The sequence below is a fragment of the Aegilops tauschii genome, chromosome 7, assembly GCF_002575655.3.
Source record: "Aegilops tauschii subsp. strangulata cultivar AL8/78 chromosome 7, Aet v6.0, whole genome shotgun sequence".
Taxonomy (NCBI): Eukaryota; Viridiplantae; Streptophyta; class Magnoliopsida; order Poales; family Poaceae; genus Aegilops; species Aegilops tauschii.
In genome coordinates this window covers 532,807,874-532,818,373 of record NC_053041.3, presented here as the reverse complement: position 1 = coordinate 532,818,373, position 10,500 = coordinate 532,807,874, and positions in this window count along the sequence as shown.

Sequence of the window (10,500 nt, the reverse complement as noted above, 5' to 3'; positions counted from 1 at the left end):
ACGGCGCAAACACTGCTGGTAGATGGCGGACCGGCTGAGTGCTAACAACCGGCCCTCTTCCAGCAGGTCAACGCCGTCTTCTCGCGCTTCCTTGGCCTCCGCCTCCGTGTACATGGTGACCCGAGGTGAGTTGAACTCAATGTCAGTTGGGATGACAGCCTAGGCACCATATACAAGGAAGAAAGGGGTGAAGCCGGTTGACTTGTTCGGGGTAGTACGCAGACTCCAGAGGACGGCCGGCAGCTCGTCGAGCCAGCAGCCGGCCGAACGCTCCGGTGGTACGACTAGTCGGGGCTTGATGCCGGAGAGGATGAGGCCGTTTGCTCGCTCGATTTGGCCATTTGACTGTGGGTGGGCTACGGACGCTAAGTCCGGTCGGATGTTCTGTCTCGCACAGAAACGTGCCAGTGCTCCTTTGGCAAAATTCGTGCCATTGTCGGTGATGATGCTGTGTGGTACGCCATACCGGGTGGTGATATCTGCGATGAATGTCACGGCAGTCGGCCCGTTCAGCTTCTTGATTGGCTTGGCTTCAATCCACTTGGTGAATTTGTCCACGGCGACAAGCAGATGTGTCATGCCGCTGCGCGCCGTCTTGAATGGGCCCACCATGTCCAGTCCCCAGACGGCAAAGGGCCAGGTGAGGGGGATGGTCTTGAGTGCAGAAGCCGGCAGGTGTTGGTTGGAGCTGAAGACTTGGCACCCTTTGCAGTATTTGACTAATTCCTTGGCGTCTTCCAAAGCAGTCGGCCAGAAGAACCCATGGCGGAAAGCTTTGGCGACAAGTGATCTTGAGGCCGCGTGGTGGCCGCATTCGCCTTGGTGGATGTCCTTGAGGATTGCTATGCCCTTCTCTGGCTCGACGCAGCGCTGGAAGACTCCAGCGACGCTGCGCCTAACGAGTTCTCTGTTTACTATTGTGTATGCTCCGGCTCGGCGTTGAACTTGTCTTGCCGAGATCTCGTCAGTCGGCAGCTCTCTGTTTACCAGGAAGTTGAGGATGGGTTAGGCCCATGATGGAGCTGTGACTTCTTCTATTGCCAATACGGCTACTGCGACCAGGGTGGGTGGGTTGGGTGGTGAAGAGTTGGAGTCGGCCACCGCCTGTTGTGTCGCTGCAGTCCCCGGGCCGACTGCTGCAGACCCCGGGCCGGGTTCTGAAGTCCCCGAGTCGGGTGCGACTACGACAGTCCCCGAGCCGCCTGTCGAAGTCCCCGAGCCGCCTGCTGGGTTCCCCAAGTCGGATCCGACTGCATCAGGGTCAGGCGGTACGAAGATGGAGTCTGATTCTGGAGACGGCTTGACAGACGATTTGAGTAGGCGTTGGAGAGAGACGCCGGTTGGGATAGCTTGTCGGGTGGAACCGATTCGTGCCAGGGCATCTGCTTGCTCGTTGTCGGCCCGTGGCACGTGGAGGAACTCGCATCCTTCAAAGTATCCGCTGATTTTCTGAACGAGGAATCAGTAGCTCGCCATGTTTGCGTCCTTGGCGTCCCAGTCGCCAGATGATTGTTGGACTACCAAATCCGAGTCGCCATAGCACAGGATCCGGCGGATGCCGAGCTCTTTGGCTAGCCGGAGCCCATGTATGAGCGCCTCGTACTCGGCCACGTTGTTGGAGGCGGCAAAATGAATTTGCAATGTGTATCTGAGTTTGTCACCCTTGGGAGAGGTGAGGACGATGCCGGCTCCCAAGCCGGTGCGCATCTTGGATCCATCGAAGTGCATCCGCCAATGAGTGGAGTCGGGAGCCGGCGGTAGGTACTGGGTCTCGGCCCAGTCGACAAGGAAGTCAGCCAATGCTTGGGACTTGATGGCGGTGCGAGGCTGGTAGAAGATCGTGTAAGGAGCCAGCGCAATGGCCCACTTGGCCACTCGGCCGGATGCATCCCGGCTGCCTATGATCTCGGCAAGCGGGGCAGTACATACGACCATGATGGGGTGCTCTTGAAAGTAGGGCTTCAGCTTCTTGGCGGCGAAGTATACTCCATAGCACATCTTCTGGTAGTGCGGGTAGTTTTGCTTCGAGATGGACAGTACTTCGCTCAAATAATACACCGGCCTCTGGACTAACTGAGCCCGGCCTTCTTTTGGGCGTTGGACCACAATAACTATGCTGACCACTCGGCTAGTCACGGCAATGTAAAGGAGCATGGGCTCTTTCTCAGTTGGCGCCGCCAAGACAGGTGGCGTGGTCAGCATCTTCTTCAACTCGTGAAAAGCTTGGTCTGCTTGGTCGTTCCACTCGAAGTGGGTGGACTTTTTCATGAGTCAGTACAGGGGGAGAGCCTTCTCTCCTAGCCGGCTGATGAAGCCGTTTAGGGAGGCCAGGCACCCGGTAAACTTTTGGACGTCTCGCAGCTTGGTAGGAATCTCCATTCTCTCTATGGCCTTGATCTTCATTGGGTTGCACTCGATGCCGCGTTCGGAGACCAAGAAGCCTAGAAGCTGGCCGGCTGGTACTCCGAACACGCATTTCTCAGGGTTGAGCTTGATCTGAAACCGGCGCAAGTTGTCGAATGTTTCTCTGAGGTCTTCCAGCAGGGTGCCGCGCTTCTCCGTCTTCACCACAATATCGTCTACATAGACGTGGGCATTTCTGCCGAGTTGCTTGAGGAGGCATTTCTGCATGCAACGCTGAAAAGTGGCACCGGCATTTCTCAAGCCGAATGTCATAGTCAGGTCGCAGAAAGCTCCGAATGGTGTGATGAAGGCGGTCTTCAGGCGGTCGGCTGGATCCAACTTGATCTGATGGTAGCCTGAGTAAGCATCCAAGAAACTCAACAGCTCGCATCCGGCTGTGGAGTCTATCACTTGATCGATTCGAGGTAAGGCAATCGGATCTTTGGGGCAGGCTTTGTTGAGGCTGGTATAATCTATACACATGCGCCATTTATTGTTTTTCTTCAATAGAAGGACCGGGTTGGCAAGCCATTCTGGAAAAAACACCTCCATAATGAAGCCGGCTGCCAGAAGCCGGGCTATCTCTTCTCCTACAATCCTTCTCTTTTCCTCCGACAGTCGGCGGAGAGGTTGTTTGACTGGTTTTGCGTCTGCTCGGACGTGTAGCTTGTGCTCGGCGAAATCCTTCGGAACACCCGGCATGTCCTTTGGGGACCATGCAAAGATGTCCCGATTCTCACGGAGGAAATCGACGAGCTCGCCTTCCTATTTGCTGTCTAGGTTTGCTCAAATGACGGAAACCTCTCCGGGTTCTCTAGGTCCAGAGGTATCTTCTTTGTTTCCTTGGCCGGCTGGAAGGAGCCTTGAGCATCATATTCCTTGGGGTCAGGGGACAGGGCCGGCTGCTTGCCGGCCATGGCCACGACTCAGTCCAGCATCTTTTTTCTTCGGCAATCACGAGGGACTCGGCCAGCTGGCTGCTGGCTGCAGCACACTCAGAGGATTTCTTGTAGTCTCCGGCTATGGTGATGATCCCCTTTGAACTAGGCATCTTCATCTTGAGGTAGGCGTAGTGGGGCACAGCCATGAACTTGGCCAGGGCAGGTCGGCCAAGCAACGCATGGTAAGGGCTCTTTAGATCCACCACTTCAAACCAGACTGCTTCTCGGTGGAAGTGATCCTTGTCTCCGAAGAGAACATCTATCTTGATCTTGCCGATTGGTGAGCAGGACAGGCCGGGTACGATGCCATGGAACAAGTCTGGCTTGGCATGAGTTGCTTCGTCTTGATGTTCAGCTTCTCCATGGTGTCACGGTACAATATGTTGATGCTGCTCCCACCGTCAATCAGTACTCGGGAGAAACGGGCAACTCGCCTTTCTGTCGCGAGGGTGGCGTCCAACACCAATGCATAAGAGCCGGGAGACGGCATCACCTCTGGGTGATCGGCCCGGCTCCAGCTGATAGGCTTTCTCAGACCAATGCATAAACTCTGGGTTGTTAGAGGTGACCGCGTTGACTTCTTGGTGTTGTCGGCGCCGACTGCGTCTGTCTTCAGTTTGGCTTGTAAAGACGACGTAGGCGGCATGCTCGTCCGGGAACTCGTCTTGAATGGCTCCGACTGCTGGTCGAGCAGCCGGCTGCTGAGGGGCTGGAGGTGGCTGGCCAGTAGGTGGAGGCGGCACCAGCCCTTCGCCTTTGGAGATTCGAGTGAGCCAATTACACTTCCGAGTCGTGTGGTTGGACGGCTTCGCGCCGCTGTGGAACTTGCAGGGGGCATCAAGGGTTTGCTCGTAGGAGAAAGCCGGCTGCCAAGCCGGCCTGCCGCCCTTCTGCTTCTTGGGCATGGGCCGCCCTTCAAGTTGTTCGTCTTAGACTGTGGCTACTTGCCGACTGGTGGAAGGCAGCATAGGGGCCTTGCGCTTGTTGTCGTTTGGGTACGGGCGTCGATTGGAGTCACCGGCGGGCGTCTTGGGAGCCGGAGCGAGCACCTTTCCAGAGGCATCCACTCGAAGCTCAGTCTTCATTGAAGAGTTGGCCGTGGCGTACTTGTCTGCTATGATCAGTAGCTCGTCGAGGGTAGTCGACTCGTCGCAGAGGAGCCGGTGCTTGAGGAGGGTGCCCTCTCGGCACCCGGCGGTGAAGTACTCTATGGCTTAAACCTCGTGCACCCCTTCGCAGGAGTTGCGGAGCTCGGCCCAACGCGTGAGGTAGTCGCGAGTTGATTCACTGGGCCCTTGGACGCACAAGGAAAGCTGGCGGGGCTTGGGAGGCCGCTTGTATGTGCTGGTGAAATTGTGGATGAAGACTTCCGTGAAGTCTAGCCAGCTGTTGATGCTGTAGGGCTTGAGGCTATTCAACCAGGTGCGTGTCGTGCCTTGAAGCATGAGCGGGACGTACTTCACGGCAACGCGCCTGTTGCCGTTTGCTATGCGGACTGCGGTGGAGTAATCGATCAACCAGTCTTCCGGCTTCACAGAGGCGTTGTATTTTGGCGTGTCTCTTGGGAGTGAGAACCCTTTGGGGAAGGGCTCGTCGCGGATGCGGGGGCCAAAGCAAGGCGGGCCGACATCATCATCTTCTTCTAGCGCCAGGGATCGCGCCAGGCGGTCGATCCGGTGGCGGGCGTCATTCTCGCCGACTCCTTCGCGGTGGCCTAGTCGGTCGCCGAGAGTCGGATGCATAACAGGCGGCGGGGTGGGATATCTCTCCCCACGAGGCGGGGGAGGAGGCGGATTGCCTCGTCGTTCCACAGCTCGGGGGCGGCCTTCTGCGTCGCGCTCGATGGTGAGCCGAGTCCGACTGCGGCTAGCAGCCGGCTCCTTGTCTTTTCTCGCATGGGCGCCGCTTGCAGTCGGTGTCCGGGATGTCGCGTCGTGCTCTCGACGTGGGGGAGGACTTTCAGCGCGGGCGCTGGCTTCATGCCGCTCTGCGGCCGCGTCGATCAGCTGTTGATGCGTCTAGTCATGTAGGGGAGCTCATCGGCCCCCAGCCCGTTCAGCTCGTCTATGACCGCCTGAGCGGCACGCAGGTTCTCGAGTGGCGTGGCGTAGACTGGGCGGTCTGCTCCTAGCATGATGGCGATGGCCGCGCCGCGCTTCTTGACGATGCCGGCTCGGCTCGGCCCGCCAGGAGGCGGCGTACCAAAGGCGGCGCGGTCGACTTCGCGCTGGTGAGCCTCAGTGAGGCGTCTCATGGATGCTATCTTCTGGCCCTCCGCGATGAGGGCGAGGCGGTGTGCCTCCAGTGTCTCGGTGTCGGCGTCGGCCGGGATGGGGGCGGACAGGTCGTGTAGCGCCGCTTGTAGGGCGTCGTGGGCGTTCTCGCCTGAGGCGGCGCCATGGCTGATGACCAGCACCTCAGTGACAGTGTTGTCGCCACTGTCGGCTCGAGGAAGAGGGTCATCGATGATCACCACGTTGGTGGGGAAGGCGTCAAGCGATGCCGTGTCGGAGTCGAGAAGCATCGGGTCGGTGGAGCCGACTGACTCCAAATCCACAGCAGGCTCGCTGGAGACGTGAAGCTGATCGAGGAGGCTGACAAGGCGGCTCTCGGGGCAGTCTGTGCCCGCGTCGGACGCAGGTTCGTCGGAGATGCAAGCCTTGCCAAGAAGATCGGCGAGGTAGCTCGTTGCGCAAGCGTCGTCGACGCCTTGCAGCGCGTCGGGGCAAGCGCCATCGGGCGTGCCGGGCTGGCTACGCTCGCTGGGAAGGAAATGGGTTCCCGTCCAGAACAGGTCTCCGGACGACGGTGCACCTGGCCCCACGGTGGGCGCCAAATGTCGGGTGGTAGGTGCGACATATGCCAATGGGTGGCTTATCATTGTGGGAGCCAGTAAGACATCGCCGGTGCCTGGAAACGGGATAAGGCGAAGACATGCACGCCGGCGAATCTTACCCAGGTTCGGGGCTCTCCGTGGAGATAACACCCCTAGTCCTGCTCTGCGGGGTCTCCGCATGATCACTAGATCAACACAAGTGGCTACAAGTGGCTCCTTGAGCTGTTCGACTAGAGGAAGAAGAAGGGCAAGGCTAGCTCTCCTCTTCTCTCTATGTGGTGTCTAAAACTCTAAGAGATCAACCCTTTGCATGGGTGCCCTGGGGGGTTTATATAGGCCTACCCCCCAGGGTACAATGGTAATCCGGCTGGATGCGGGTCCAGGCCGTCAGTGTCTGTATCCACCGGCTTCTCCGCCGGCCGCTGGGGCCCGCCGACTGGTGGGTCCCGCCGGCTGCCGGCCTCTTGGCCGACAGGCCGGCCCCACCGCTTGGGGGTCTTGCCGGCGGCTGGTTACTGTAGCCTCGCCCCTGATGACGTGGGCTTTGCCGAGGTAAGCATGGCTACAATGCCGCTGTCTGGCGGGCTCTCACTGTAGTCTTACCTCGTCTTGTCTCCTTAATGATGCACATATTTTGAGGGAGTGAGGTAGCCGGCTACACCCCAGGCCGACTGGGGGGGGGGGGGGCTTGGCCGCCTTCGAGCGTCTCTCTGGCTGAAGGGGCCCGCCGCCCGCGGGCCGTACTGACAGCCTGTCGTGGGTGGCGTCATGGTCAACATGGCAACAATGCTGCACCGGACGGGGGATGGCCGACCCGTACGGTGCATTGTGGCCATGCGTGCTCCGGGTTTCGGGGGTGGCAGGCTTTACTGTAGCCACGCCCCGTCTCGTCACCGTTATGTGGGTGCAGTCCTTGAGGGTGCAATCTTGGCCGCTTGCCGGGAGCCGGCCCTCTTGTGGCCGGCATCATGGAGTCGGTCTTCTTGTGGCCGGCTTCTTCGAGTCGGCCTTCTTGTGGCTTTCTTCGGGAGGGTTTTTGGGCCGGGCCGCCTTCCAGTAGTCGGCCTGTGAGATAGCCGGCCAGGGGAAGGCGGCCCTGTGCTTTGGGTGCTTGAAGGCTCGATCGGCCCGATAATTTTTGAAGAGCTAGGGGAGTCGGTTAGGCTACCCGTGGTCATTTACTCCGACATAGATCTTCACGAAGTAGGCGATCTCCTTGCCCTTACAAACTCCTTGGTTCAACTCCACAATCTTGACGGAGGCTCCCAAGTGACACCTAGCCAATCTAGGAGACACCACTCTCCAAGAAGTAACAAATGGTGTGTTGATGATGAACTCCTTGCTCTTGTGCTTCAAATGATAGTCTCCCCAACACTCAACTCTGTCTCACAGGATTTGGATTTGGTGGAAAGAAGATTTGAGTGGAAAGCAACTTGGGGAAGGCTAGAGATCAAGATTTATGTGGTTGGAATGGGATATCTTGACCTCAACACAAGTGTAGGTGGTTCTCTCTCAAAAAATATGTGTTGGAAGTGTAGGCATGTTCTGATGGCTCTCTCCACGAATGAAGAGTGGGTGGAGGGGTATATATAGCCTCCACACAAAATCTAACCATTACACACAAATCACCAAACTCGGTGGGACCGATTCAGAGAACTCGGTCAGACCGATTTGGTTCATAATGTGATCGTTAGGCATTTCGGTGGGACCGACATGTCAACTCGGTGGGACCGATTTCATTAGGGTTAGGGCATAACGTAATCTCGGTGAGACCGATTACACAAACTCGGTGAGACCGATTTTGGTAATAGACAAGCAGAGAGTTGGTTAGGCAAACTCGGTGGGACCGATTCGCTCATCTCGGTTGGACCAAAACGTTACGAAAAGGAAATAGAGTGTTTGCATTGCAATCTCGGTGGGACCGATCGCTCATCTCGGTTTGACCGAAACGTTACGAAGGGAAACAGAGAGATTACAATCCCATCTCGGTGAGACCGAGATCCCTATCGGTGAGACCGAAAAGACTAGGGTTTTTGGCAGTGGCTATGTCAACTGAACTCGGTGGCTCCGGATATGAAATTTTGGTGGGGCTGAGTTGGACTTTTTGGTTTGGGACATATGTGGATGTGAGAAAGTAGTTGAGGGTTTATGAAGCATATCACTAAGCATTCTGAGCAAGAACCTCATTAAGCAACACCTCATCCCTTCTTAATAGTATTGGCTTTTCCTATAGACTCAATGTGATCTTGGATCACTAAAATAGAAAATGTAGAGTCTTGTGCTTTGAGCTTGAGCCAATCTTTTGTCCTTAGCATTTTGAAGGGTCCACTTTCTAATCCATGCCATGCCAATCATTGAGTTTTCTTGAAATATTTATCTTGAAATAGTATTAGCTCAATGAGCTATATGTTGTTAGGAATTACCAAAACCACCCAGGGATAGTTGCACTTTCAATCTCCCCCTTTTTGGTAATTGAGGACAACATATAGATGAAAGCTTCGACAAATGATAATAAGACTGAAAAACATCGTCGCTTTGAGAAGTATGTGATAAGCAAGAGCTCCCCCTAAATTTGTGCATTATTTAAGATTTGCTTTTGAATGCAAATGCACAATCGATTAGGATCATGGGTTACTCTTCCATGTCACATACATCTTGCTGGAGCGATGATAGAAATTAAAAACATGCACTCATCACCAAGCAAAGTGAATGATCATAAGAGGATATGAAAGATAATATCATGCAACAAGCATTAAGGTAGCATATGATCAAACACATGATCAAACAAGTATCTCACAAGTATATCACACAAGCACACAATAAAAAGTTTCAACCAAAATAGCAAGAGAGATAAAAATGCAACACTCTCTCTAGAAGCCTATGATCTATACATTTTTCTCCCCCTTTGGCAACAAGTTACCAAAAAGTTCAAAAATGCATAGTGCTAAATGTCTCTCATGCTTGGTCTTCGGTAGGAGGTGTTGAGATGACTCCAAGAATGGAAGCTTCTGTTGATGTACCTGGAGCTGGTGGAGTAGCTGCTGGAGGTGGAACTGGAGCTGTAGCTGCTGGTGCTGATGCTGTTGCTCTAGTATCTGTCACGGGCACTACAACAGATCTTTGTCCTCTGGGCACTCTAGCAAAAGCATCCGTAGTAGACTTGCCCTTCTTCTCCTCTACTTCCTCCTGGAGCTGCTCAACTGCAGTTTGGATCTCTGTTACTTTGACATCAAGGTCATAGAATTTCTGCTCAATGATCCTTTCCAAACTCTCCTGGTTTTGAGTCAGGGTGGCCAAGCCCTTCTCAATCCTCAGGGTGGATTGGATCAGATATCCAAGCTGGTCTTGCTTGCTCTTCAAGAATACCTGAGATGCCTCTCCTACAGTTGGCATCTTTGCAGCTTTCTCAGCTTTAGCCTTCTCTCTCTTCTCATGTGCTTGAGTTGAAGATGGTTCATTCTCATTCATCACCACTGTGTTGTCTTCAAATTCAGGGTATATGGCCAGATGCTCCTTATCCAAAAGATATGTGCCTGTGCCCATCTTTGAGTTGATGAGCTCCTGAATTTGTGGAGCATACCCACAGCTTCTCTTCTGGTCAGCAGCAGTCCTCTTGATTGTCTCAACAATCAAACTCGTATAACTATAAGAAAAAGGAAGGGAAATTGTATAAGATTAAGAAAGTATAAGATTAAGAAAGCTCGTGGGTTAGAGATATAGAAAAGAAAAAGTAGAAAAGGATTAAAAAAGAGGGAATTCCTAATCCAATCAAAAAACCCATTTTGGTCTTAGTGTGGATAGAGGATCTTCCTATGTTATACTATATAACTCTCATCCGTGAAATATAACTCTCATCCATGAATTGATTTGATAGATCCAATATTCATAATATGACCTTGAACTTCTGTGGGACATCAAATATATGCAGCAAGTTTATAGCATGTCCTCTGATCATCTTGCGATCACCTGACTTGGGTAGCAGAGTGTGCCTTAGAATCCAGTTTATGGTAGGCAGACCAGATAGCAAGAAGTGGACAGATCCAAACTTATGTGTATCCAAAGCAGCATCTGGGATCTCTTTGTACATGTTAGCCATTGTATTGTGGTCTTTCTTCTTCTCTACATAAACATCCAAGTCATCCTGATGTTCCTCGGGAGCATTGATAAGCTTGGCCCACTCATCAACTGTAGACTGGTATCTAGTACCCTCAGACATCCATACTATCCTTCCATTTGGATAGAAGTGGGCAGTGGAGTAAAACTGCATGATTAACTCATCATTCCACTTAGTGAGCTTCTGGGAAACAAATGTGTCAACTC